The sequence below is a fragment of the Haemaphysalis longicornis genome, unplaced genomic scaffold, assembly GCF_048455015.1.
Source record: "Haemaphysalis longicornis isolate Haplotype H1 unplaced genomic scaffold, Haemaphysalis longicornis Haplotype H1 scaffold_1, whole genome shotgun sequence".
NCBI lineage: Eukaryota > Metazoa > Arthropoda > Arachnida > Ixodida > Ixodidae > Haemaphysalis > Haemaphysalis longicornis.
Window position 1 is genome coordinate 392,767,582 of NW_027526203.1, and position 27,985 is coordinate 392,795,566.

General features: G+C 45.5%; 1 protein-coding gene across 1 annotated transcript in view; it reads left to right on the plus strand.

The window, feature by feature from the left end:
• Positions 1-2,914: 2,914 nt before the first annotated feature.
• Positions 2,915-27,985, plus strand: part of LOC144155305 (uncharacterized) — a 42,888-nt gene continuing 17,817 nt past the window's right edge. Inside the window, exon 1 of the mRNA XM_077686651.1 lies at positions 2,915-3,071. The gene's annotated coding sequence lies outside the window, so the exon portion shown is untranslated. The remainder of the gene's footprint in view (positions 3,072-27,985) is intronic.

A 27,985-nucleotide genomic window follows, 5' to 3' on the forward strand; every position in this document is an offset into this window, starting at 1 on the left:
TATCACGAGCTAGTACCCCCCGCAACTGGCTTCGCGAACTCGACGTCTGTAGCGCGAACTCGGCGTCTCTTGCTCTTCACTTCAGGCGCGGACGCACGTGCACTGTTTTTTTGGTATCTTTTGCGTGCTCCTCACGTGGCGCAAGCCTGACCGACACCGGGCGCTCCTCACGAGGCGCACTCTCACGTGCGCTCGGTATTTTTCTTGGTACAGTAAAAGCTCGATAATTCGAACTTCAGTAATCCGAGTTTATAACCCGCCGCGGTGGCTCAGTGGCTAAGGCGTTGTGCTGCTGAACGCGAGAACGCGGGTTCGATTCCCGGCTGAGGCCGCCGCTTTTCTGGTGGAGGCGAAAAGCAAAAAAAGCCGGTGTATTTGAGTACAGCAGAGACGAGACCGACCACCGTGTCATCCTCGTCCTAATAAAGATGTTGATTGGTTGATTGGGGCTCGGCCACCGGCCCTTATTTATTTATTTAGACAATACTGCAGGCCAGGATTAGGCCCAAGCAGGAGCAAACGTAATTATACAGAAGAAGAACGCGCCGCCCATCGGAAGGCTCGGAGGCAACTTTTTCGCCACAACCTTTCCCATCCACCCCTGACCTTACAGGTATAGAAGGTACACATATTCGTCAAGCATAGACCTTTCACGTTCCTTGTTATTTCATTGCCCAGTGCATCATGACCCGAACCAGCATGCCCCACTGTCAGATCTGTGGCGCCTAGCTATCCTGATGTGAAATATACGTACTATTGAACCACCAGACTATTACCCCACCCCTACACCCACAACTGTGACCAAACCCCACACCATGCACGTAAGAGAGCTCCTAAATCAAATCCTCGCCTTGCACTGCGCATCGACCGCGTGCAGGGTCCTCAATCCTAGGCAGCACCTGTTCGAACTGCTTCACGGCCATCCAAGGCCGCACCGTCGGCAACCCGGACACGATGTGCCTTCAAATGAAGGTCTCTCTCTCTCTCTCTCTCTCTCTCTCTCTCTCTCTCTCTCTCTCTCTCTCTCTCTCTCTCTCTCTCTCTCTCTCTCTTCATATGGGGCTCCTAAAGTGTCTTTCCAGCAATGCATTGGTGCGTAGTAGCGAAGACGACTTAAAGAAGGCTCGTTGTTTAGTGCGGGTCTTATGGAGGTTTTTATAAAAGGCCCTGGGGTCTTCCTACATTGATATCAGCATCCTTATATTTCCCCTGGAAGAATGTCTTCCCAGCAACGCATTTGTCTATAATTGCGAAGCTGTATTTAAATGGTCTCGGTGAACAGCAGAGCGGCTGACGCATTTATCCGATATTCCCTCTTGGGAGTTTCTGCAAATTTCACTTTTTTTCTTCTCAGAAGTGTGCTTCTGCCTGAGCGATGTGTCAACATTGCCCGACAAACGGGAATTTCACAGCGTGGGTAAACATACGGAATGTTCGTGCGACAGTTTCAAAATTATGACGGCCCCGTGTCCTAAATTCCTCCGTAGTGTTTGTTGTTGAAGCATTGAGCCTTAACTTAATGGACCCGAATCCACGGATACAAATCCATGTATTGTTTGTTCTTTCCCTGTCCCACACGCACACACGTGCCCATGGCACCATATTCAATACAACAGGTAGTTCGTTACCGGACAAGAAATGATACGTCAAAACACGGTAGAAATGATGTCTGGATCATGGTGTGTCACATTTTATTCAGGTGCCGGTACGCATCTAGTTGCTAGAATTTATGGCGTTTTTGCCCGAATAATCTTGCCCTTCAGTGGTGACTTACTTTCGCTCCGGTCCTCAAAGTGATGGGAAGCACTTGGGAGGCGGAGTAGAGGTGTGCTATGACGAAGTAACGGGCCACTAACATTACGAACAAAAATGATTGAGAGCAGCAACCGGCCACCTCCTAGTGTCGTAAGCCCTTCCAGTGCTTACGGCACCGTATCATTCATAGTAAAATGGATGAGAAAAGGATACACTGACAAATCAAATGAAGCCTGTCGAGCAAAGTGACCCACTAAGTAAATAAAAATAATCTTTAAGTGAGTGGTCTTGGTATACCCGAGTTTAAAATAGTGTTCTACGAATGCACAAATTTGTCCGCGCAATTGCAATAAATTAACGCAATTCATTTGCGGCACAGCATAGTGTTACACGATCGTTGCCCGAACTACGCTGACGGGTAGCTGGGGCAACGCTTGGACTCCCGCGCGCATTCCCACGAACGTGAAGTTAATTTTTCACATGTAGCGCGCGCCGGGAAAGCTCCAGTACGTGATAGGAGAGTGTAGGTTTAGCCCGAAGCACCCGCCCCCCTTACCCGAGTCTCGCCCCACCAACCCCACTCTACCCTTTAACGAGAGATGGAGGATCTTGCTGACCAGCCCCGCCCTGGAGGATCAGCTACTACTGGTCACCAGGGGCCAGGCGGCGAGAGCAGCATATGGATTCCCGTGAACAGGAAACCACCTCCGTCCAATGTGGAGTTCGCAACGAACGACTTTTGAATAAAGTTTCTTTCTTCTCTCTCCAGTAGCGTCCTCGGCTGCACCGTTCCCCTTATCTCCGAAGGAATGGTTTAATAACTCGGGGCTTTTCCTCGCCAGCCTATCTTCCGCGGATTAATTTTTTTTCCCCGCCTCCCCCGATGTTGTTATTTCGGGTCAGCCAGCGAATATTCCTCTAAAGGCCAGTCGGCTGCGCCGCGTGAGTCAGCCAGTGAGTAACGCGGCCGACTTCGTATATTCCTCACCCCGTTCCCTGGACCCAGCGCACAGCAGGGCGCCTCCTCTCCTTCGGGGACCTTGGAGGGCAGCAGACACCACTGTGCTTTCCTTTTGTTTCCGACGCGAAATTAAAGGATTACGAGGAGCGAGGGCTGCAAACCGGTTGCCCCCTTTCTCCTTCCGGACGGACGCCAAGGCCACGCAGCGCCCTTCCCGCGGCGAGAGTGAACCAGTTTCGTTTTGATCGGCGCGCTTCGCTGGGTCAGTGTACCGGCGAAAGGCCCCGACCGCGCGCACAGTGCGCGCTCTCTCGCCGGGACTCGCCACGCGGACGACGTCGGTGCCTCCACGCAGGTGAGCGTGCGCGATCTCGTCGCCCTGCTCAGTCTCCAACGGGGAGTTACACCTGCCGAAAGGTGTTGCTCGCGTGTGCCAGCATTACCTAGCAGCGCCGGAGACCATTCGAGTTGGAGGCGAAAAAAGCCGAGAGCTAGCAGTTCGTCACTTCTTCGTTGCCGCTAACATCTGCCTATAAATTTTCGACTACTACTATGTGGGATACGCAGCGCTAACGCCGAAGCAATTTTTACGCGCTGCGATGAAAGTGCCCGATTCCTTCCTCCCTAAAAGTTTCTTTACCACACGGTACGCGTGCTATGCGGAGACCTCTGCTTACAGGCTAATTCGTGCTTATACGGAGTTTGTGATCGTGACTCACGGGATGACTGTGTGTGTGTTGCTATGAGGTAGCTTTTGGGCGCGAACTTTTATTGAATTTGTGTGCGCATGAAAAGACGTTGCAACGTGACGTGTCGGTATTAATCCGTCGGTCAGTGGTGGGCGATGTGCGAAGGCCACAATTGTTTTTCCCAAGCTGCTCTCATACAGTTTGCGTTTTCGCACTCGCGTTTTCTTAGCCTGCCATATACTGTTGCCCATTTTTATGCTCCAAGTAGGCAGATAATGGTGCAATGCTTTCAATAACGTTCACGAAAAGCAGGTGCTAAATCTTGTGACATCGAAAAACGCGCTAAGCCCTTTCTGCAAAATTCTTGCGTTCTGAATATACTTTAGCCTGGAATTTTTGCCTTTTCTCTCATCAATTCGTCTTATACCTTATCCTTAGAAACGCTGTATTCACCCATCCTATTTCTTGAGCTGCCCTTATAAGCGTGGAAAGGTTTGCAGGAAAGGGGGAGTGTGTAGCAGGGACGAGCGAACATACAAGAATAATATTGAGTGCGTCACACAGTGTGTACGAGATTTCGGCGCACGTTAAAGATCCCCAGGTGGTCAAAATTAATCCGGAGCCCTCCACTACGGCGCGCCTCATCGCCTGCGTTGCGTCGGCCCGTTAAACCCTACAATCAATCAATCAGTGCGTCACACATAGCTTTTGAAAGTAGGATTAATAACAACAGTCTTTTATCCAAAATAGCATACGAGAAAGATGTCGATGAATTTTATAAGGAGAAAACGTACAAAATTCAATCCAAAGAATACATTTGCTTTGTAGGCCTAGGGATGTTGCTTACCTAGGATAGCTAAGGAAATTAAAAAAAAAAATCATGTGAAAGAGAGAACACTAAAGAACACTGTGCACCGCCAAGCATCACCGATGGAGCACACGCACAGGAAAGCGAACTACCGCTGGGGAAGTTAGTATTGATCGTTGTCGTTCATTATTCCAGAGCTCGCAAGCTTAGTAGCAGCTTATCACGCGCAGGATACAAAAGCTATACACTATTGCTCGACGTCTAATTACTGGAAGGTCTCTTACACGAAGCAACCTTCCACCCTTTTTTTTTGGAAGGAGGGGGGGCGGTGGGGGCGGGGGGGGGGGGGGGGGCAAATATAGTCACAATGTGCATGTCTTTTTTTTTTAGCACGCTGTAACAACATCTTGTGGCTCTGGCGTTTCGGTTAATGTTATTTAATCAAACATTATCTAAAAATGACCAAATTTTATATTTTAGTCCCCGTGTTCTAGCCAAGCTTCCTTGGTACTCGGCTGTTCAAGACGCTTCAAATTGTTGAATCAAGAGTTGGAATCCTTTAGAAAGTTTCATTGCTGTAATTTTCGTAACGTGTTATTTAAGATCATGGCTTCTATTCACACATGAGTGTATTATACACAACGGTAAGTATTCAGCATTCGCATGCATTTATGCACGAATATTTCAGGAAGATATTCTGTTAGGGATGGAGGTTCCACTACAGATCAGACCGCAATGAATGCTCAGAATGAGTACACAAGCCCACCCAAGCCAAATCATCAAAGAAAACAAAATTGATCACATCTCTAATCGTATTAGAAAACAAGAGAAAAGATTTTCGATGCAGAACAGTCCTACGGGGGAGTACAGGCTTGCGATGTTCGAAAAGTTTCGTCGAGGTGGCCGTATTCTCGGAGGAATACATATGGGGATTTTGATAATTGGCAATTAATAAGCAAGCGAAGTTGTTCTGACCTGAGCTGCCACAGCATGGCAGTGGCGAAGTCGATGGCCATAAGCAGTCGTATAACATACATTTGGCAGAAAGACGCTGTATACACGTTTCGAAAGTGTTATATGTTTGGGGAAATATTTATTCCGAAAGATTGCAATGCACTGCAAGCGAGACAGCTGCATGCCTCCTGGTTGAAACTATAAGGGATCATTATGCCTAAAATGCCTACAATAGAAATCAGATTAAACGCTCACAACCCTATTTCGATGCGTGTTAGCGAATTTTTCTTGCCTTTTATGCCCATCGACGCTGTCTTTAAGAATTTACTGGGCGCCTTTTATCACTTGCCCAAGCCACAAATCTTTCAAACGTTGCAGAAGTTGTGTGGCCCAACCTCAAAAAAAAAAAAAAAAAGGGGGGGGGGGGCGCAGTTGTAAGTCCGCCATCGCGCGCCAAGTCCGCACCTATTTTTTTTTCTTTTCTTTTCCGCTCAGCTTTTCCTTGGGCTTTTTCTTTCCCCATCCCCAATTTTCAGCAGAGAAGCATGTAGAGGACTGTAACCGCCGGCAAACCTCTGCGATTTTTTAATAAAAGGGCCTTCTCTCTCTCTCTCTCTGGGGAACGTCTGGTACTGATCATCGTTATTCACAGAGTAAATTACATAACTTTCAGCAAATACTGTCACAGTAACTCTTTCGCCCGTGTTTTCCGCTAAATCATCGATATAACCATGACATTGGACCAAACACAGAGTCGTAAGGGACCCCGTAAAAGAAATTGTGTGTTATCAGCACGGACATCTAGCTGCAAATCAAGAATTGCGTATGATTACGTAATCGTGTGATTACGTACTGTGCCGACCAGCCTGTCGGAGAAGCCACGCCTTTTAGACCCAACAGCACGAGGTCAAATTCGTTCCATAGGTCAAGGAAAACTTCCACAATGCGGATACATATATAGCCTGGCTGTTACGGAAACGTTTTTGCGAACCCATGTTGGTAATGAGGAAAATAATGGCTCGTATGCTTGGCACTTATGTGCTCATCCAGCTAGCAGCAACTAATGCTCATTTAAAATCAGTGCCTGATTAGCGGGGATTGACTTACTCGAGGCGACCCTCATGGAATTTCCTTGACTGAGGGAGGCATGAAAAAGTATGTAGAGTCATTCATACGTAGGCTGCGCGGACCGGAACACACTGTGGATGCCATGACGACCGCATTATTTTTTTTCCTATTTACTTCTAGTAATGGTTGAGACGCGTTCTCAGATGAAATGTAGTGCGCCAGTCGCAAATACCGGAATACGTAGTTCCCCAGCGCAGACGAGTCGGGTTTCATGCTTCACAAATACTTCCTAAAAAAAACATTAAATTTGTTAGCAGCGTGTTCCCCACTGGAAAAAGACGACAAGAAAAATCTCTGTAGTTCTGTCGTATTGTCGCGTGTCGTACTGTCGTCTTGTCGTATTATTCTCGTGTCCTGATTCTGATGTTCCGTCGTGTGTCGTATTCCTGTCCTGATTTTGATGTTCCCTCGTGCCGAATTCCTGTCTTGTCGTGATCCTGATGTTCCTTCAGTAGTTGCACATGGTGTGAATGTTATTGCCCATTGTGAAGAGTAGCGTAAATGGCAGTTCTGTTGTGACTACAGGAATGATTTTCGTTGAGAAAATTGACTTTGTCGTTACGACAAAAATGTGTGTCGCAACGACAAGATGGCTTTGTCGTAACAACGGCACTTTTGTTATCACTACAAAGTTTCTTGTCGTACGACGGGAATTCTCGTTAGCTTTTTGCGGTATTCCTATTGTCATTTTAGACTGGGTCAAGGCTATTAGAAACTGTGCCGTTTGCGCTAAATTCCCGGTTCTTTAATTCACAGAAAGAAACCTATAGGATACGATTTCAAGAAGAGAAGGAGCCTAGGATGCAGCTTCACGGGGTTATGAGCGGGTTCTTCTTCCTGACTGATTAATGCGCTACAGGGGGTCGTTGCACTAAGGACCAACTGCATTTATAATGTCATTCATTAAGTAGTGGACGATGATTAACGTTTCAGAGATTAAATTCTGCCCATTAGCTCTAAGGCGATCCCGCGGTTCAGCTTCCCCACAATGCAACTAAGTACCAATCCATGTCACCAAAACAAAGCAAATTGACTAAAAAATGTTACCTGCGCTGTGGCGATGCGCAGATGCGCAAAGCAGAAAGTCGTGCTTGCATTGCGTGTGATGCCACAGCGCAGACCGAACTTTTCAAACCACATACTCCGCATCGTAACTCGCCGAAAGTTTATTCTGTGCTGCATGGATTGGTCAATCAAGTGCGTTGTGGTGAAGCGGAAGCAGAGGATTACCTCGGAGTAAATATATGAAATAGGCGTGAAGACCAATAATTCACAAAAAGAAACCAGTGATAATAAAACTGGATCGGACCCCTCCCATTGATTAATAACAGGACAAACTGATAAACAAAGTGCACCCTCAGTGGCAGCGAAAACAACAACAACAACAAAAAACTAACGGTACTGGTTCGTGCTCGATCCACACCCTCCAGCTGTTGCGTAAGGGTGACACGCAGCGGCTATGAATTGCAAATGACAGTAAGCAAGCTGTGAGAAAATAAACAGCGCCGCAGCGATAGCCAATGCCCGGCATAATTACCTGTTCGCTTTCGCCCCATCATGCGTCTCGTTAAGTGCACTTTAGGTACTTATAAACCTTTCCAATTCGAGACCTGCGGACCCCGCCCTCCTAGACTAGTAAGTGCGGGCACAAAAAGTGACCCCACGATAACCCCAACGGCGTAATGCGATTATTTAGCGTCGGCGTTGCGTCAGTATCATAAATTATAATAAATTATGGTCGTTTTCCCCTCCGATAGAGGAACGAGACTGGTGAACAACCGAAATTTTCACTATAAACGCCAACGCCGTAAAAAAAAAAAAACTGCAGCGGAAACGCAGGGTCTCCACACATGATCGCGACAGCATGAAACGCCAGTTATAAGAACCCGTTTATTGGTAATGCACAAGTCCGGACTAAATTTTTTGGTGCTCTACAGCTCGGGCCAAACTTGCTCTCCTCCACCACTCCAAACGAACTTCGTCCGCGTTCGAGACGGCCGTTATTCCGGAGGGTTGTCATATATATAAAAAATGAAGGGCAAGTATCGAACGTTGATTGCTTAAATTTAGTATTCAGAGGGTTTTTAAATTGGTTATAGCGCATGCCGAGCGCTGTAAACACACGCTGAATTTGCTTTGTGTGAGGAATGGATTGCTCCTTCTAGTGCATTGCGGTAAAGCTGAACCACTAGCTTAGTGTGCGTACAATACTTCACCTTTGTTCACACTGTGCACGAATGCTCAGTACTTTTCTAATCTGGCCACACACAAAAAAAGGTTGCCATACTCTTATGATCTCAGCGTGGTTCTTGATGCATGCGAGGTATGGTGGGGCGGAGCAGTTGTAGCGCAGAGAGTAGAAGGTGACCAAATACGCACAAAAGGTTTCCGGCTACACACTAATTCCTTTAGTAAGGAAATTCCATCAGTTTTGGTTGAGTAACCAAAGATAGACCCAAGGAAAAGTTGAAGAAATATTCATCGCCTTACAGCACAAGCAAAGAAAAAAAAGAACGCCGTATTCTTCAACGGGCATGTACTTAAACGCGCAACCCATTACCAACCAAGCCGCAAGGTTGGTATCCCATTAGCGAGCTGTTTCATTTTATCCATTGCTTTACGGAGATTCCAACGAAAAAAAAACATGGGGTAGAGCGGTGCCTCGTCGTTTATACCCTGAACTTAACGTATAATGATTCCACAATTGTTGTGTACGCGCAAGTGGTCTGCCCGCGCGTCAGAACAGATACCTATTTAGGCGCTAGCTGGAATATCAATTAGGGGTCAGAAGGTGACGGCACGTGATATTGCGCCAGGTGACTCAATCCTTTGTGCTGCGTTATGATAGGAATGTTCACAGCGCAGCGAAGGGGCGAACGGAGCGAAGCTTGAGTGATGGCCACGGGATGCCTGGATCTCTTCCAAACCGAGCCTGCCAAGTTCCGCAAGACGGCGACGCCCTCCGCGGCCGGTCCTTAGCGCTGCAGCTCCATTTGGAAGCCAGCGAGTCATGCGCTCACTGAAAAAGCTAACCGACGAGGCATTGCCAAAAAATAACGCTTCTGTGCAAGCACGGAACGTTCCAAAAGTAATAGTGAGGGTGAGCACGCACAAAAACAGGATGCGTAACCACATATATTTATACATCCTGCAAGCCCATCTTTCTACAAAAGATATATATATATATATATATATATATATATATATATATATATATATATATATATATATACACAGGGTGATCAAAGTTAAGTCGACAGGATTTTTTAAAAATAGGCGCTTAGATTTCCGCGAAGAAGACCTCTACGGTGAGGTTATGCGCCCAGGGGGACATATAAATAGGAGGTAATTATTGATGTAGGTGACTTAATTAACTAAAATTGATTAATGAACTTTTTAGTGGCTGCAGTAACCAGGCATGTTTGTATTGGAAAGTTAGACGCAATCATGTTTCGACGCAGTTTCAATTGGCAGAATTCTTCTAGCGCATCCGTAGTTCGAGATATCAAACGGCGAAGTTTAATTGCCGTTCGCATGATTACGCATGCAAGACAGTCGGCACCGGCGCAAAGCTCCTCCCTTCTGTGACGTGCCTGCTGTGTACGGTCACGGCCGGACTGGAGCAGCGGCGAGCGCGCAAAGTGCGCGCCCGCCGCTCCTCCAGCCCGGCCGTGGTACGGTGTTCAGTTCGAAAAAGGGGTGGAGGCACAGGAAAAAGTGATAACTGGCACCCATTCATTCTTGGCTGGCGTTATCGCAATCTGCACTGCTCGGAATCGCTATCGAAACACAGAACAAAAGGGAGGAGCTATGCGCTGGTCTTGACTTCTAGCATGAGTAATCATGCGAACGGCAATTAAACTTCGACATTTGCTATCTCGGACTACGGATGCGCTAGAAGAATTCTGTCAATTGAAACTGCGTAGAAACACGATTGCGTCTAACTTTACAATACAAACATGCCTGGTTACTGCAGCCACTAAAAAGTTAATTAATCAATTCTAGTTAATTAAGCCAGCTACATCAATAATTACCTCCTAATTAGGTGTCCCCCTGGGCGCCAAACCTCACTGTGGAGATGGGCTTCGCGTAAATCTCAGCGCCTATTTTAAAAAAAACCTGTCGACTGCACTTTGATCACCCTGTATATATATATATATATATATATATATATATATATATATATATATATATATATATATATATATATATATATATATATATATTTATATAGAATAAGGGTTGGCAGTCAAGAAAACCTCGGAAAGCAAAGGCAAGAATGCGGTAGGTCATAGCAACAGATGAAGAATTTTTTGAGTCGGAAAGAAAGTGGTGAAAAAATGGCCGCCAGGTGGGATCCGAACCCACGACCTCCAGAATACCGGTCTGGTGCGAGAATTTCTTTCTGACTCAAAAAATTCTTCATCTGTTTCTACGACCTACCGCACTCTCCCCTTTGCTTTCCGAGGTTTTCTTGACTGCCAACCCTATTCTGTATTATTACACCGAGCCCCTCATTTCCAATTTCTGATTCGCTACACACACACACACGCACACACACACACACACACACACGCACATATATATATATATATATATATATATATATATATATATATATATATATATATATATATATATATATATATATATGCGTGTGTGAGTGTGTTAGTTACGCGATAGGAGAACCGAAATAATAAGGTGATTTTTCCTTAGGGTTGAGAAGGCAATCTATGCGTGGAAAGCTTGTCAAATCGTAGCGAGAAAGCCTCAAGGTCCTTAAGGAAGTGCCGCTAGCCTGGAAAATTACCAACATAATTTTCACCCACAGGAAATGTTTATGTCAAAAAGCTGAATAATTATGGCTTACCACTTCGCTCCCGGTTCTATACAAGTTGTTTACCTAAGCGTAAGAGCTAACTGCTTGGGTAACGTTCTAGATTTTCATCTACATAGAGAACGGGATGAAGTGGAGAAACACTACCCGACAACATAACTAACCTCTCTACATGGCCTTTGTGGATTATGAAAAAAAAAATCAAAGCCCCTTTCTTAAGAGAAACGTGGTTAAAACGTGAAGCTTTCTCCCATGCAACCTGAGTCAAAGTCAAAGTCCAAAATCCGTACTGCTTCTACCAAGTCAGAATGGCGCAACCGGATAGGCGTCGGCTTCATTACGCGAGGAACCCAAGTTGATTCCGACTACGGGAAGCGTTTTTTCTTAAAGTGCTTGACGCGTTTTGGCGGAAACAACGGCACAAGTGAGGCGTAGAAAGCTCCGCTTTTAAACGTGTTTGATGCAGATTAAACGTCTTATTCAAAGGTTGTGGATTCAGATGCCCTCATACTTTCCTCTGCATATTGTTAACAGTTAGTGTTCTCCCTTCTCCCTCTCCCACGCAGACGAACACGCCCACACACACGCATCTGTATGCCTGTTTGCGTGTGTGTGTTCGTGGAGGAGGTTTCCCACGAAACGATAATGATTTTCAGCAAAAAATTATTGAATCACAGACCGAAGGCAATGTTTCTGAATGGAGACTTCACTCCCTCTTCCTCAAACTCCTTGATACAGATTTAAACACGAGCAGTATTCTAAAGCAGCTGTTCCGCGGCTCTCGATCCCTCTTCTAGGATAAGAAACTATAAGGCTTGGATAAGCGAGGAGGGAAATAAAGATTAAGCGTGCATGAGATGATTTTCCCCTGCGCCTTCTTGTCCTGACTCGCGAAATGTTTGTCGCGTGGTTCACGCGCCTTGTAACGTGATGGACGTTGGTACAGATTCCCGCGTATCTCATCATGTGCGGTGCACTCGCGGACTGCACCCCGCGAATCGCTGGGTTGAAGCCTTGGCATTTCGCTTGCATATCTGACTCGTGCCTTGGTAGAGTTTTGCGCTGAGTAGCCACTACAAAGCAGCGGGAGTTGGGGCATCGTTCGCCGAAAGCTGCTGTCCAGCTTTAAACATCGTCCACACTCATGCTCTCACGACGATGACCTTTGAACGAGAAGTGTCGGTAGCGCGCACACTACTTTCGCACTATACTTGTCTAGCGCCATTTCCAAGTTCGTGAAGTTCTAGGGTACGGCAGCCAAACATTAGTGCCTTAACTTTAATAAAGTCTTTGAAGCAACAACTGTTTTGGGTGGAAAGACAGCAATTGACGGGGCCTTAAACGCCCAGATTGAGCATATCGTTGCGAATTTTGCGCCCAATTTTAGTGGCTGACCCTGTTACCCAAGACACTTGGGTCAGATTATCCAAACGCTTTAATTGAATGAACAGCTCGCAATAAGCGGGTACATTGTATGGCGTCAGATTACCATTTTTTGGGTGCTTGGAAGTGAAAAGAGCGGCGGTAAGTTATGAACAGCAGTACGTATACAGTCTTTGAATCTGGTGTGAGCTGCGCAGCAACGCAATCAAACTACCTCTGATCAATAACAGCAATCCAGTGTCACATGAATGATGCCCACGAAGCATCGTTTAAGCATCATTTGTGAGCACCCTTAAAGCTTTAATGTGTTTCTATAGATTACCCTGAACCACTCGCGTGTTTTATTACCCCACCACATTTCAGACCTGTTTTACCAGGTCACGTGCAGAGATACCTGTCTGCGCATACAAAAAGCGCGCGCACCCTCTCGCCATTACTAGCCGCCCTCAGATACCCGAAAATGGTGATATAGCTGTTACGAAGGCTGTATATGCAAACAAGCAAAAGTCAGCACTGACGTCGGGGCGAGCGGAGCGCCCTGGCGCGCTCTCGAGTGGCGCACGTAATGCGAACCGGGGGGCGGCGGCCTCCCGGTGCGCGGCACTACGTGAAATGTCAGAAGGCCACGTGGATTCTGCGTAAAGGGGGTGCTGCCCGACACTGCAGCCGAAGCAGCGCTCGCATTTTCGGCTGCTGCGTCAAGGACGCCCGCAACTGACCAGGTAGAGCCGCAGGTGAGTCGCTCATTGGAAACAGCGAGGTGCTGCGGCTGCTTCTTGTAGAACGTGCACGGAGGACGCCGTCTAGACACTAATCACTCTCCAATCACAATTAACGAAATATATGTGGTCCGTAAAAAGCCCACATGATTTTGCCGCAGTAGGCATACGGTTCCATCACAGCGTAGCTCGGTTATTTGCACGTGTGATACTGGACTGGTTATATGCAGGAATTTAAGCCTTCCTGCTGTAAAAACGAAATATAACAACCCAGAGAACTGGGCATGGGAAAGTAAAGCTGTGGCAAATATCGCCACAGCCTGGAAGGTGACTGATTATTGCCTTCGTCGTATACATTGTACTTACATCCATAACATTCGTGGGTGTGTAAATGCTCACTCTAAGCGCTCGCAGGAAACTTCGTGATACACCCGCCTTACCTTCTGAAAGCGGGAAACGTTTCTAGCGGTATTTATGCTAAAATTATTCTACCGGCGTGCGGGTCCGCTGATATCTTCCTTTAAAAAAAGCAATTTCAGATCACAACGCATTAAAATGGATTCTTCCAGCGCAACCTGATAACATTATTGCTCGCGTGAGCGCTCAAAAGAAAGGCTGCCTTAACAGGTCTCCAGTGACCACCTCTCCTTTGTTTTTGGCAGACCATTCGCTAGGGCAATATGGTCGAACCTGTCCACTGATATATACCCCAATGCAAGCAATGCGGAGTCCTTTGTGCAACGTAAAGCGAACCCACCTACTTGCGCCGTGAAATCGCTGCGTTGCGTATACGTTTCGTTGACGCACGCTTAGCACCCAGATTTCCAGGTGAAGCCATGTGCATCCAAGCGAGCGTTCCTCATTCGGCATCCTTGAGCGACGCTCACATGTGCGGGTGCGGCGTTAATGGGACCTAAGCCGTGACAGAAAGTCCCTCGGCGTCGAATGCGCAGGGCTCAGATAATGCTGCCACCCGGAATTCGCGAATACGGAACTCCTTCGAGCAGAGGGATTTTTTTTTCCAGGGCTGGCCGAAGAACATCTCGATATCGTCGATCTCGGGCGCTAACGACACGGCAGTAATAGCGTTGCGAGTGACCTGCCACATTTCTGTGCTTCTCGGGGACGTATCCAACGGAAGAGGAAGCAAAGTGAGACGGCTGAAGGGAGGGGGCCAGGGTATGCGCAGGTCACGCCGGGGTCCCTTTTTCAAGCAAGGCACGGACGACAAGGGCCTCTAAAATCGGCGGAACTGTATCCACAAACCGGACGTACTTGTGCAAACCACCCCGGTTTGGCGACCATGCGGGACACTCGCCAAACCGGTCACGTACTCCTTAGTCGCGCCAGCGGCGTCTAGAGCAATCCTCGGCGGCGACGCAATAGTTGAGATGTTTCCGTCGGTCAGGTCAAAATACTCTGTGCATCGCAAATAGAAAACAGAGCAACAAACAAAGTTAAACTGAAGGTGAGGTCAGATTGTAAGTAATAAGGCCTGCTGTGTAAACGTTAAGCATGTGCATACAACCACAGGGGGTGCATATTGCGAAGCCTATTGAACCACTAAATCTAGTGACTCTAGCTTTCCAGTATGAAAACAAATCTTACTCTGTAAAAAAAAAAAATTTACGCTAACCGAATCGGTTACGTACTATCTCAAGCCAAAAAGCAACGAACGTCCGCTAGAAAACCGGCTGCAGGTCCTGTTTTCTCGACGTAAAGCTAAATTCGCCATTGTGCTAAACTGAAATCAGAGCCAACTGCCCGCAGATCACGCTTGCGATCACCACACGGCAGTTGTAACAGCGACCATACATAAGCGTAAGTATCGCGTCAACGTATTGTGAACATTTTCGAAAACGCCACAGTATGCAGTTTCGTACACGCATCACACACAGGAACAGCCCACAGTAACTAAGCTTGCCTTTAAATTAACGGGCTCATACACTTTCAGGTAGACAAACACCTTTCGGGCTCATCGGCGTTGTTTGAGAACCGATTACTCTAGAGTTACGTAAGTATACTGCAAAGTGTTTCGCACAGTTAACCTTCAAAGGGGACAGGCTTGCTTAGGGTGCAGTTTCAAGTTTGGAGATTGTTCTACCACGTTCCAAAGACATGGAAGCTATCAGCCGTAATCCTACGCGCTCTTCAACGGCGAATGACGAAAAAAAATTATATTTTTTGCTTTCTGCGAGGTATGTTTTTAGCATTACAGGTCACCCTGTTCTATGCTGCTTAATGATTTGCGTTTTGAGTGAAATTGTTGGGGATGCAAGAATAATGTGCCGGTACGTGCGGCAGGTATACAGCAGACTACAGCAGAGAGAGCGAACTTGCCAAGAAGGATGGGGTCGAAGAATAAACATGCCCGCAGTTATGAGAAATAGAGAGACTGATTAAACAGGACATCAGAGAAAACTGTTTAAATGTCAGCCGAACTATTCCAAGAAAAAAAAAAAAACTTGTCTTCGCGAAGGGCAACACCTATCACCCCTTTGCGCCTGTGGAAACTACCGGAAAAGTGAGTCGCGTGACCGGAAAGCGAAGAGTGTCTGCCCAGGCGTAACCAAAATGAGAACCTCCGCCAATGCTATAGCACTGCGAAGGAGCCCGTTCGAACCTTCCGGGAATAAGTATTACGCCAGTGGAAAACCGTCGGCGCCGGAAGGCATATTCACGGGTTAGAATCATTCGCATGCGTGCCGACTGAGCACAGCTGACGTGAAGCGCCTGCAGAGAAGCTCGTTCTGCAGGGTGCTCCGCGGAATTTTCAGCTCTTGCGGCGCTCTTCGGAACGGGCATTCAAGACAGGTTAATTACACGCACAGACACCGGAAGCACGCTGTATGGGAGCGGGAGTGCACGACAGTCCCGAAAATCAATATAGAACAGGAAGAGTTGGGGTTTCACCAGAAAGTCTCGCCTTGTAAGTGCCCCCTTCGCTAGCAATGTGGCGCCGAAACCCAACGATAGCCATCATCACCCTCACATGATGTAAACAGAACCTCTCCGACTTTTGGGACGTCTCCGGCACTCTATCTCCAGTCCTTCCGTAATAACATATTGTATAAGTCAGAGAGAGAGAGAGAGAGAGAGAGAGAGAGAGAGAGAGAGAGAGAGAGAGAGAGAGAGAGAGAGAGAGAGAGAGAGAGAGAGAGAGGGAGATTTCAACGCAGAAAATCGCTAAAATCGTCACATATATGCCCCTTTTCAGTTTCAGTGTCATGCATTCCATCTGACCCGTTGAATGGAAAGGCTTAGGTTCAAAGTAAAAGGCCTTATCACTTCTTATACCAGGGGGCCTGGTGCTTCGTTTGACAAAATAAACATAGCATAGGCGACTTTACAATGATTATACAATCACACTATCGGCCTTCCGGCGCTCGATAGGCGTGGCTGGAGATCTTTGGGAGAGGCCTTCGTCCTGCAGTGGACGCAACCAGGCTTAAGAAAAAGATAAAGATAAACTAGACTTCCGCCGTTGCACATTAACGGTAGTTTGCTCGTTTAGGGAAGACAAGTGGACGTAAATTGTGTGCTTGCTGTCCACAGGGACCGCACTGTGCGCCGTTACCTGCTGCCGCTCATCTAGCCCCGGTACATCCACACCACGAACGATAGCAATGTCCATGACAATGACGACGAGAACGAGCCACCACTCGGGGCCTACCGAAACGACTCGAACAACCCACTTGAAGGGCATGATGCGAATGCACAACGCACTCTCCTCTTTTCTTTTGCTGACCAAACCGGAAGATTCGATCAACGCCAGCGCGCCGCGACATCTCATTCTCTTCCGTGGTTTCCAGCCTGAATGTCAGCAGCATCGCCGACTGCAAAACTATGTGCGCCTACAGCTTCGGCACCAGTCACACCTGTGATTGCACAACCAGCAGCAGACGCGTAGGAACAACCACCATCGCCATTGCCACCCACCCCCAACATCAGCTGTCCAATGAGACCGACCCAAACTGAAACATTCAGGAATGCAATGGACACGTCCGAAACGCCGAAGACACGTTTTTAAATCACAATAGGAGTTTATATATGTTAGAAATACAGTAAGTCAGTAGTAAGGAATGCAATATATATATATATATATATATATATATATATATATATATATATATATATATATATATATATATATATATATATATATATATATATATATATATATATATACGCACAACAGACATTTGTTCTTCCGGCCCCATATTACGCAAATACTTTCACACCCTCCAACGCTCTTCAGACCACACAGAGGAGGGGGTCACATAGATGTTTTAAATGGTGTTCCTACGGCGAGAACACCCCATCTCTGCCTTACACGATGCGTTTACGCGTGCGTCAAGGTTTTCCAGAGCCCCCACAAAATTTCTTGGGGCACCTGAGCTTGCTTACGTGCTTTGAAACCGAAAGCCTGCCGTATTCTTGTGACGGATACTTTTTATTAACGTCCACACGCCGACACTGCAGACACGCTATTTTACCACCCTTAATCCATCTTATTCCACGTTAATTCATCTCAACCCATCTTAGTCTATTCTAATTCATCTTAACCCATCTTAACCCATCTTAACCTCATCTGTACGCAGATGACTGTGTTATATACTCCGAAATTAAGTCCCCCAGCGACCAACTAAAACTAAACACTGACGTAGGTAAAATAATGCAATGGTGCAATACGTGGCAGATGTCCGTAAATTATAATAAATGTGCTATTATGTCTGTCACTAATAAAAAACACCCTCTTCTTTTTAACTACACCGCCGATGGTAATACATTAACACGGGTCAAAGATTTCAAATACCTCGGTGTTATCATATCCGATGACCTCCATTGGGACAAACATATTGATACCATATCCAGCAAAGCAATGTCGACACTTTATTATTTAAAACGATCATTACGTAATGCTTCAAGTGACACTAAGCTCCTGGCATATAAAACCCTTATTCTTCCAATTCTGGACTATGCAAATATCAACTGGGATCCTTACACTGCTGTTAATCTTCGCAAAGTAGAAAGGGTACAAAATAAGGCAGTAAGGTTCATCTTCAACAGCTATGGAATAACATCGGATTCTCAGTTAGTTGCCAGAGCAAGCTTAAAACAAATTTCAGCGCGAAATCGTATTTGTCGATTGCTTTTCATGTTTAAACTGGTGAAAAGGAGGCTCCGCAGCTGAACATCGGACTATGTTGAGTTTTCCTCAGGGTACGCAACAAGGCAACGACATCCGTTCAGTTTAGTACCATTTAAGAACCGAAACAATGTATTTAAGTACTCCTTTATTCCTCGGACCGTAATAGACTGGAATGACCTAAACGCACACGTAGTTACAGAAAATGACATTGACAGATTCCAGATTCATCTTGAAAGTTGAAATTGCTGCTGTCAAAGTGTATCACTGCTTCAATTTTGTCCTATTGGTTAGTAGATGTCTGTGCGTACATACATTCCTGAAAAAAAAAACTGATATCTTGCTTCTGATCCATGTTTCTCACGTTGTGTGATAAATGCACTTTAGTTCAATCTCGAGGCTGAGCTCGAGAAATCGCTGTATTGTTTGCACGGAAGTACTGTGATGTTGTTTGGATGTTTTGTCATCCAAATGTGTACAAATGTATCTTTGTATTAACCACTCTGCTACAACCCCTTTCATTGGGGTTAGCAGTATTACTAAATATTACTAAATAAATAAATATAATATAGCCTAGTTGTACTTAATTCACCCTAATCTATCTCAATCCACCTTAATCCCACCTTGCTAGTTATTACTATCGATCACTAATCAATCATTAACTTTCGTAATCATTAATCATCTTTTATGCACGGCCGTCATGCTTTGTTTCGTTTCTGGCCTTCCTTGGGTATTTTCACCATTCGCGTTGACGCCGGGGTCACGCAAGGTCACCTTCCAATGAGGTATGTAAGGCTTTCGCCTTAATAAATATCGCCGTCTAGATTCCACCCTTCTCCTCCTTTTTTTGCGAGTAAACGCAGGCAGCGGCGCTGTTGTGGACTAGAGCAACGTCGAACGCGAAACGGATTCCCAAACCCGTACGTGTTGTTCAACTCCAGTGTATCAACTCCAGGTTAACGCACCGCACGCGTTATGCGGAGATGTGGGTTCGACTCCCGCTCCCGGAAAAACGGCGGATTTTTCCTCGACTTATATTTTCGCCTATTTAGCACTGTATTAAAGAAACATGACAAACACACGTCATTCGGCACTATTAAATATCTCGGAAACAGCCGAATAGCACTGGCAATGACGACTCGACAGGCGTGGCTGGAAATCTTCTGGAAAGCGCGCGTGGGTGTAACGTCGTGCCTAGTTGCTTGCGAGCAAAAAAATAGGTAATGCGATATGCTGTCACATGCCGCTACAAAATTTATTGTATTTACTCAGCGAAAAGCGCGAGGTTACTGGCAGAACAATATCCGGCCAACATCGTGCACCTGCTGAAATGAGAAAAACATGCACATTGCTTTTACAAGAGCTAGCTGGATGTAAACAGGACATGCGTGTCGCGCACAGCAATTTAGCGGCGCGGTAGAGAGAGAGAGAGAGAGAGAGAGAGAGAGAGAGAGAGAGAGAGAGAGAGAGGAGAGAGAGAGAGAGAGAGAGAGAGAGAGAGAGAGAGAGAGAGAGAGAGAGAGAGAGAGAGAGAGAGAGAGAGAGAGAGAGAGAGAGAGAGAGAGAGAGAGAGAGAGAGCTTAGAGGCCAGTGGTCAAACTCAAACTGAACGTTGTTTTTCACGACGTGTTGGCTGGCCACAATGGACAGTTTAAAACAGATGCGTATAGCGAAAAAATGGGTACTCATGGGATAAGGCGTACAGCAACAGTGAAACAAAACAGTGCAACGAGACAACCACAAAAAAATTTGTGAAAACTTTTGAAACAGAGTAAACCACTATCCGTTAAAAACGGTAAAACAACCACAACAACAAAATACAGCGCAGACACAAATAACAAACAATGGCGAATCACAATTCCACAAAATAAGAGCGAAATTGTTTTTTTTTTGTAATTTATGGTATGTACCTATTTACTAACAGTAACCGGAAGGTTATGCGCCAGTGCGTGGTGTTAGTAAAATGCTCTAACATGTGGAATCGGCCAAACAGGAACATTTATTGATCCGCACTACAATGTTTCTGAGCTCTGAGGATGCCAAAGACCGTAAAAAAGATTACAAATGGCCAGAGGAGAAGTGTACTGACGGTATTAAAGTAGATATATAAATATTCTCTACTTTTATAGAGAAATACGTCGGTAATTGAAACCACTGGTTGAATATTCGCGATAAACCGGACAGTCTTCAGGTTTACGCAAATGATTTTGGTAGTAGTGGACCAAATAATTGGGCATAATTTAAATAACTGTAATGATTTTGATCACAAAAATTTGACCCCCTTTTATTCTTAAAAAACTGAGTTTAGGAAAGGAAAAGAGAGTGAGAGGTCAGTTTTTTTGGTCCCCCAGGGTGACTGCCCGGTTTTCACGACCAACTAAGGAAGCAGTCGGTAAACTAAGCCGGTTGAAATTCACACTAGTGGTTTAGCACCCAAGAAACATGAGGCCTGCGAGGGGCGCCGTCATGGACATAATCAATCAATCAATCAATCAATCAATCAATCAACCTTTATTTTCGGTGCCCAGGAACAACCCTAGGGTCTTGGTACTGGTACACCATACAAAAAAAAAACACTACAATTAAGACAAGACAACATACACAAACTATATGTATGACATAAACAATAAAGTAAAAATAGGTTACAGAAATCTTAGAAAGCAAAAAAGGAAAAAAAAAAGAACAGAAAGTCAAAAAAGAAAAGGCAGGCTTAGTGTTGCAAGCCATGCCACTCGGCCAGCGAAACGTTCAGTAGATGTGAAAAATAGGAACTATACAAGCAAATATTGAATCAACATGACATAGAGTATATGTAATATAGCCAAGGTTTTCTAACAACATATTAGGAAGTTCCAAAAAAAAAGGGGGAAAAGCTTCAGCATTACCAACACTGACACTAAAAACGTACAAATATTCAAGCAACACAAAACAAGAAAAAGTGAAAAGCAAGCAAGAACAGTTTGAACATAATACATAGGGTACATAAATTTGGAATGACATAAAGGACTTAAGCTACAACAGTTTTCAACTCATTAGAGAACAAAGTAAAGGAGCTCTGGAATATATCAAGCAGAACGGAATATTCATTATATGCACATTGTATTCGGCAGATGGACGAGCGTCGGCTATTTAAAGCAACTGGTCTGAAAGCTGGAAATTTTCTGAAAGTTTATTTGGCAAATTGACATTGATAAGTGTAACCAAATCGTCACAAAATATTACCATGAAGAAGTTTATAGAGAAAGATAATATCAGCTCGCATTCGTCGACACCGAAGGGAAGGAATGCTATTCAGAAGAGACATGATGCCGTTTGCGTCGTCTTGCACATGACGGAAGCGGTGCTTAAAGATAGAAAGGAACTTATTTTGAACCCTTTCGATACGGTCACTATTGGACTTGCAAGTTCCATTCCAGACAACAGACCCGTATTCAAGAAGAGGTAAGCAGAGAGCCGAATACAACTTTAAGAAAGGAAGCGGACCTTTAAACTCTCTAGAATACCTGCAAACAGCACCCAGACAACGAAGAGACCGACGGGTAATTTGTGCAATGTGGGAAGAGAAAGTCAGAGGCGAATCAAACAGTACTCCCAAGTCCCGAATTTCGGTCACCCTCGGCAGTGTGGTGCCTGCAATTTCATAGGGGTATTGCAGTTGTTGAGTTTTTCTACTATAGGAGACAACTTTAGTTTTTGAAGGGTTCAAAATAAGGTCGTTTTGGTGCACCAACGATGGAATGACACAATATCAACCTGAAGAGAATTACAGTCCTGAAACACTACGCACTTCTCTAAAGATTTTTATAGCATCAGCGTACAACAAAAAAGAAGAATTTTGAATGGCAGAAGCAACATCGTTAATGAAAATGGAAAAAAAGAAGGGGACCCAGGACGGAGCCTTGGGGTACACCACTGGTTGCTTTGTACCTAAATGATGTTTGACCGTTAACACTTACATAGCAATATCGCTCCTTGAGATAACAACGTATAAGACCCACCAAAGAAGCGTGTACATCTAACAGAGTGAGCTTTGCAAGCAATAACGAGTGGTTGACAACATCAAAGGCTTTGCTCATGTCACAGTAGACCACATCCAGTTGGCTTCTACCAACGATTGCTGGGACAGCCTTCTCCATGAAGCATACAAGGTTCGTGGAAGTTGAACGACCACGCATAAATCCATGTTGATTAGGAATGAGGACATGTTTAAATGAGAAAGACAAGACCGTATGAAGAGATAACTCGAAAATTTTAGAGGCAGAACAAAGCAGCGAGACAGGCCTATAGTTTATAATAATAATAATAATAAATAATAATAATCAATCAATCAATCAATCAATCAATCAATCAATCATGTTTATTTACGTGCCCAGGAACAGCCAGAGGCCTGAGTGCTGGCGCACGGGTAGTTACATGAAAACAAAATACAAGAAACATATAGCAAGAAACAAACAAGCGACAAGACACACACAAATCGAAGTAGTGAAAATGACAGAAATAAAGCACAGGCGGAGCCTGGGTACAGGTAAAAAATAAAAAAAGAAGATGCCTATGTTGCTCTGCCCGTCGCAAAGGGGCCACACGACAGGCAGAGCAACAAAGTTTGACAGTAATACAACAAAAACAACGGCAAGAGTGTAGAGACAAATGAAAAAACGAAAAAATGACAGTAAACAGTTTCAAAAATAGGCAACTATCAGTTGTATAGACACAACCGCAGAGAAATCAAATTCCAGAAAAAAAAAGAACGAAATAATAATAATAATAATAATAATAATAATAATAATAATAATAATAATAATAATAATAATAATAATAATAATAATAATAATATAATGATAATAACCGGCCTACTCAGGTCCACTGCAGAACGAAGGCCTCTCCTCGTTGGCCTCCAACCCCTCCTGTCATGCGCTACCCGAGTCCACAGTTTACCCCCCCGAATTTCTTTATTTCCCCACTCCATCTGGTTAATGGCCTTCCCTTTCTTCTACACCTTCTCTTGGTATCCACTCTGTTACCCTAATTTCCACTGGTTGTCGGTTCGTTTCATTACATGGCCAGCACAAATACATTTCTGTTTCTTTATTTGAACTATGATATCTTCTACTCTAGTTTGTTCTCTGATCCAGGTAGCTCGTTTCCTGTCCCTGAGTGTTACTTTTAACATTATTCGCTCCATGGCCTGTCGAGCAGATATAAATTTGCTTATATAGTTGTTTAGTAGGGCACCAAATTTCAGCTCCGTATGTCATCACTCACAGTATGCACTGATTGTAGATCTTTCTTTTGAGTGACAGCTAGAGGTAGCCTACTTTTCATTATTTGGGAATACTTGTCGAATGCTCCCCAGCCTATACCTATTATGCGCCGGATTTCTTTCTCGAGGTTGAAATCAGCACTAACCATCTGTGCGAGGTAGTTATATTCTTTTACTTCTTATAGCATTTCATTTCCTAAGCTTTTGGTATGCTTATTCCTGGTTACTTTTGATTTATTTATATTTATTTTTAGCCCCATGGCCGTGCATTCTGGTTGTAGTTGCTCAAGCGTTGTTTGCATGTGCTGTGCAGTCTCACTCAGCAAGACTACGTCGTCCGCAAGCCTCAAATGGCCCAAGAATTCCCTGTTTATCATTAATCCTGTGTTTTCCCAGTCAAACTTTTTAAATAGGTCCTCTAGACATGCTGTGAATAGTGTGGCGAGATGGTATCTCCCTGTCTTGCTCCCTTTCCGATCAGAAATTTATCGCTTTGCTTGTGGAGGGTTTTCCTGCCCGTGAATTCCTTATATGTCTTCTAGAAGTATTATGTAGGTAGGTTCCCCTCTATTGCCTGGTCTTTTAATGCTTCTAGCACGGCTGCGGTGAGTACGGAATCAAATGCTTTCGCATTATCTATAAATTCCATGTAAAGGGGTTTAGTGTGCTCTGTGGATTTTTCAATCACTTGATTGACGACATGGATGTGATTCATGGTTGAGTACCCTTTCCTAAATCCAGCCTGTTCTCTGGGCTTACGGGAATCCAGGCTGTCCTCTAATGCGACTAACTATAACTTTGGTAAACAGCTTGTAAACAACTGAGAGTAGGCTAATGGGTCTCTAATTCTTGAGGTCCTTGGTATGTCCCTTCCTATGAATTAGAATAACGTTGGCGTTTTTCCAGGCTATGTCCACTTTTTGAGGCTTTAAGAATTCCGAAAATAGTACAGCAAGCTTTTCCAGTACATCTCGTACTTCGTTGAAAAGGTCCACGGTTATTCCATCGTAACCTGCAGCTTTTCCTCTTTTCATCCCTTTGAGAGTATTTTCTACTTCCTCTTTAGTTATTAGTGGGACATCGCCAAGTTGAGCTTGTATGCTCGGTGGTTTCCCCTGGTATAACGTCGCTGGCATACAACCTGGTGGAGGATCGTTCCGCTATTTTTATTATCTCGCCCAAGTTGGGCGTAATGTTGCCCTGCTCGGCTCTGAGTGCGTACATCCTGTCTTTGCCGATGACTAGCTTCCTCTTAGTTGCTTTCAAGCTTCCCCCCTGTTTGCAGCGTTTCCTCTATCATTGCATGTTTCATGCACGAATGTCGTTTGTTTTATTTGTGGTAATTTCGACAGCTCCAGTTTCGACAGCTCCGGATTAATTTATACCTCTGGGGGCACTGATATTCCCGTGCATGTATGCACACGGGCTACCTTCCTTCCCAGCAGCTTTGAGGCGGCCACCATGGAGGTGTCGATTAAACTAAAAAGCAGTGGCCCCAAGATGGCGACCTTGATATAGCAATAAAAATTACACCATCTTCCCGTAGGGGAACACCGAGTAGTATGCAAAGCAGCCATGGAGTCGATTCAAGTGCCCATTAGTTTTCAGTTCGTCGTTTCCGTTAGGTTCAGGTACGTAGCGACCGTTATATTTACAGTTTGGTTTTCATTGTAACTACCACACTTTTCACTTACCGGAACTACGAAATGGGAAATTGCGTTGAGCCCATGGCTGTTTCGCATACTACTCAGGGTTCCCCTACGGGAAGATGGTGTAATTTTATTAGATGCGACGGAGCAATGTCCCTCCCTTGTCGTTGTTGCGCCGTCCACACCCCCCACGGCGCATGCTCGGCTTGCTGAACGCCCGGTGGTGTCTTACCCTTTAATGGCTCCTGGAGCGACAGTGTTACCGGTGTCTTCCTGGGCCGGCCCGAGATGAGCCGAGCATGAGCAGTGGGGGTGTGGACGGCGCCACAACAAGGGAGGGACATAGCCCCGACCATGAGATGCTGGAGCGACAGTGTTGCCGGTGTCTTCCTGGGCCGGCACGAGACGAGTACGCTTCCCCTTAAAGGGCTCCTGAGCGGCAGTGTTACCGGTGTCTTCCTGGGCCGGCCCGAGATGAGCCGAGCATGAGCGGTGGGGGTGTGGACGGCGCCACAACAAGGGAGGGACATAGCCCCCGACCATGAGATGCTGGAGCGACAGTGTTGCCGGTGTCTTCCTGGGCCGGCACGAGACGAGTACGCTTCCCCTTAAAGGGCTCCTGGAGCGGCAGTGTTACCGGTGTCTTCCTGGGCCGGCGGATGGATGGACGACGGACGACGGACGACGGAGCCGAGAGCAAGAGATGCTTTGCATCTAAAACTCAGTCGGTGGAATGCAAGCTTGTTGGTCCGACGCAAGTGTGATATAAGTTGGGGCCTTGCTTATCATAATTTCAACTATCCCTGTGTCGGTCTGAATTCCCGGCCCTCTTTTGTAATTTCTCTGCGTATGCCGTTTGAACCTCATTGTGGAGACAGGACTGTTCGATTTCATTCAGTTTATGCCGAAGGTAACTGTAAAAGAGTCGAAAGTTGGGCGAGTTGGTATTGACGCTCTTAAAATTCAAACTGCGTGCAAATTAACGAGGACGTGAACACACCTGAAGACACCACCTGCGCTTGTGGTGTCTTCAGTGTGTTCACGTCCTCATTAATTTGCACGCAGTTTGAATTTTATTATGCCGAAGGGCATACTTGAGCAATAAAGTATACCGTTTGGTGATGATAATGACGACAGTGATGATGATGATGATGCCCCGATGCCTTTCGTGCGTACCCACAAGGGGGGATCGGCCAGGGCTAAAGCGTTGGCTGTTCTCCGTTTGGGGCTTATTTATAATGAAAATAGCTGCATTACACAAACGGAAGTTCGGTGTTATAAAACCAGAATTACTCAATAATTTTGGCTTCCTTAGCAATCCCGTCGACCTCCCACTTTGCTTCTTCCGTAAGATCTGCTTTACGAGGTTGCTGCTGCCGAATAGCTTCAGCGGTCCCAAATATCCATGAGGCCTCCGGCCTTCTCTTTTTGAATAAAAGATTTAACAACAACAACACGCGGAGCCTGGACACATCTACTGTTACTCAACATAAGTTATAGGTCTACAGTTGTGCTAAATACATTATGAACGCATGACCGTGTTTCAAGCGCTTCAAAGCCAAATCGTTCACAATGATTTGCCAGACAGTTTTTTTTTGTTTATGGACGTTATAGGTTATGTAAAGCTCTGACGGTGGAAAATTTTCAAGTTACTGCATCCTCTGCCTTTCTTTCGTAAATAGCAATATTTATTTGATGTCTGCTCAGAGAAATAAAACTAGGTATTTGCGTTTTGCATTGCAACAAAACTGTCTAAAAATTGAGGTCGTTTTTTCGCTACACTATGTTATTTCTTACCACTACCTTTTTGTAGGCTTGGCTGCACCAATACCTCAATATCGAGTGACAGCAGCATACATTCCTGCTTACAAAGCTAGTTGGTCCAATCCACCACCACGGGTATGTGGGTTCGACGGGCATGTGAGATTGTGCTAGGTTTCAGAGTACACACGCGAGATTCAGAGTGCACGCACAAAATTCTGGTGACCCCCCTCCCCCCACCCTCTAATACTTCCGCTCTAACGAATTTATTAATTGTTTGATTGATTTCTCTTTGGGTGTATCGTGCAGTGTCGGGAAACTTGATTGAAGATACAGATGCAATCTAGTGTGGCTTAGGATGTGGGCGTGAAAGCGTCAACATCATCCATTTACCTTCGCGTCTTCTTTGTGGCCCTTAGCTTACCGCCCTTGTTAGGCCAATTCTTAGGACTAACATTGTCAGCCTTCTGATTAAGCTCAAGCCCCTGCCAAGCAACGCCAAACTCATTGTACGTAATGCAGCGGGTACTGTTTGGCGACGCTAGACGTCAAAACGTAACGTTGGGCCGCTGCGTTGGAAGCAGTGCGGCCGGCTCCTTAGCAGCGGTGACGCCCGTTGCTAACGCTTTATCTTACATCCGCGATATCCAGGGGAGGACGGCGCAACTGCTTCTGCATTAAAAATATATAGAAGGCACTCTCTCGCTGCTCACAGCGTGGCCCCGTACAAATAAAAATCAGTGCTCAGCGAAGCAATTTTCTGTTGCGGAAGGACAAAATCGGTGCCATTACGCTATAATCCCCGGTATGTGTTCGCCAAGCAAATAAGTGATCGTTGTGTAAGCTGTAAGAATATAGTGACAATCCCCAGGCCTGAGAAGCGGATAGGTGAGTATGGAAGCGTATGCTGCATCAAGGGTGTCCTAGGCTAA